This window comes from Aulonocara stuartgranti (assembly GCF_965226115.1).
Source record: "Aulonocara stuartgranti genome assembly, chromosome: 11".
Lineage (NCBI taxonomy): Eukaryota > Metazoa > Chordata > Actinopteri > Cichliformes > Cichlidae > Aulonocara > Aulonocara stuartgranti.
In genome coordinates this window covers 29,482,414-29,485,025 of record NC_138947.1, presented here as the reverse complement: position 1 = coordinate 29,485,025, position 2,612 = coordinate 29,482,414, and positions in this window count along the sequence as shown.

Sequence of the window (2,612 nt, the reverse complement as noted above, 5' to 3'; positions counted from 1 at the left end):
CCTGGCTCCTCTCTGTGTTTCATAGATCTGAGTGGACAGAATAGAATTTTAGAATTTCTAAATAAAGTCTTATCAGAGAGACTCAGTCATTCGCTGGATAATGTGGATCTCAAAGTATCTAATAAAAAATAACATTTAAGCTCTCCATCTCTCTGCACGTCATCTGCCCTGCATGAGCAAATGACCATTATTAAGTCTCAACCTGTGATTAACTGTGATGACCCCGATCTGAGCAGAGAGCACGGTGATTGAGGGATTTTATTGGCTGTAATTACAGGTAGAGCATCACATTGGAAGTCAGGAAGAGACAGCTCACGGGGAAAATGTTAATTACAGATTAAGATCTATTAGCTGGTGCAGAGATGACACATGAATCAATGCCTCGGAGGGAGAAAACTTCCTTTTTGACATCACACCAACGTAGCCTGGAAACTAATGAGAGATTTTTTTTTCTTTTCAAAAGGACTGCTCATGCTGTGCATTTGTGTGCTGAATAAAAATTAAGTGGTTTAGCGTGTAGTGTAGTGCCACACGACGTCTCCTAAATATGACTGTAGAACACAAGCTCAGATAAAGTATTAAGGAGTATTAACCAATAAGCTATAACTTTAAAACCTAATAATATGTAGAGCCCCCTCAGGGCATGGATACAGGACAGGAAGCAGATCTTGTGGGTTGTGTGGGTTGGCTTCTGAAGGATCTCGGTTTTCTTAGGAAATAGAGACCACTTATCCCCTTCAGCCTGTTGTTGATGTGGACGCACTTGCGTTCCTCCATTACATCAAGATCCTGCCCCGGGGTAGACATGGATTGTCTCTGATTCTTTCCAAACCACTTCACAAACTCATCCACTAGTGCCTCCACCCCACTAACACATTCAACCAACCACTGCAGAACTGTCAGTACTGTAGGTAGGTGGCACGACCCCGTAGTAGTACTGTAAATCTGAGCTGTACACTGTGAACAGGAATGCAGACAGAGCAACAGTCTTATATACTGCACCCTGTCTGTCAGGTGGTCATTGATGTATGAGCTGGTCAACATGTTTACTGAGATTTCCTATAGCTTCTTTTTCAGCAGCTGAATCATGTTAAAGGAGGTGATCTTCACTGTGCAGCTGCTACCACCCAAATGGGAGCAGGCTCTCTGCAGCATGTGGATGATTAGATTCATTCTTTGTACACAAACAGCAGAGGGTCACACAGACTAGAAGTGTTGGAAACAGGAAGCCTGGCTCTGTTAAAGTCTCACCGTTATGTTTTTCTTCAGTTGGGATGCTGCGTAAGTTTAACAGAAGAATCGTATTACCAAAAATCATTCAAACTGGTCAAACATCTCACTGCTAATGAGGTTAATGAGTAGAAGAGTTGTGTTTAAAAAAAAAAAAGGAACATCTTAGAGTTGTTCAGAAGGAGAGGTGAATAGCTGTGTGGCAAAAAGTTCAACAAATAAAAAAAGATTTTCACTACACAACAGCAGGAAAAATAGGGATCATTCAATTATGTTTTCAACAGCTGGTATCTTCTGCTATCTCACCCAGGATCTCAGACAGCTGGCTAGCGCAGGTCCTCAGAACCTTGGGGCTGATGCCACCATCAACACTTCAGTGCAAATGCAGCCATTTAAGCAATACTTTTGGCTCTTACCATTTAGATTAGCAAGCCACGCAGCCTTTACCAGAAACGTTATAGGAGAGAAACGAGACAATGAAATCTATGGGAGGATTGTTTTAGCCATTAGCTACTCTTTGTTAACTGCTTAACCTTTACTTTTAGATAAATAGCCATTAGCAACCTTTAAGCTTAACAATTTTATCATTACATGTCATTATAGCCTTTTACTTCGTCTATATCCATTTAGCTATGTTGATGCTTTTCACTCAGTTTCAGTGACTGACAATGTAGATTATATTTTTTTAAATTAAGTAATGTTTACATTCCCTCTGACAGCTGCATTAGTACCTCCTGGGCTATATTTACCCTGGTTAGGAATCAGTGCTGTAGTATTTGGCAAGGAGAAGTGTGACCGAGCTGTTCGGCATGTTCGAGGAAGGAGCGCTCATCCTCTCAAGTGGTGCTCACTCCTGGCCTTGCAGCCGGGCAGATGGGAAAATCATAGGGCTGTCCTCAGGATGGTGAAGATCACTTCAGGATTAATTTGTTTATGGAGAAAAAGTGACATGCTTGACGTCTCATGGAACACATCCTACATTCCCAACTGCTTTGCCTGGAGAGTTCCAGGTTAAAGCAAAATCAAGGTCAAACCCCATTCATCCAGCCAGATTTAATCACTCATCGAGTTGCTCTTCATGGTCATGGTTATAATTATGATGCTTTAGCAGCGCTCCGACTTCTTCTTTTTTCTTTTTAAATACTGCGTATACACTATGCCAGGAAATACCAGAATAGTAATTTGTTTTCATTTCTTTAATCCTGAGGTGAATTGTTTACTATCTGGGTCATTCAGTGAAAATTCACCTCACCCCCACAGAATTATTGATTTTCTTCTTCTTTTTTTTCCCTTCAGTAAATTTAATGAAGTCCATCAAAGTACATAACAGACAGAAATTTGGCAAATTTGGCATTTTCCAGATATCCTTATTTTTTCAGTAT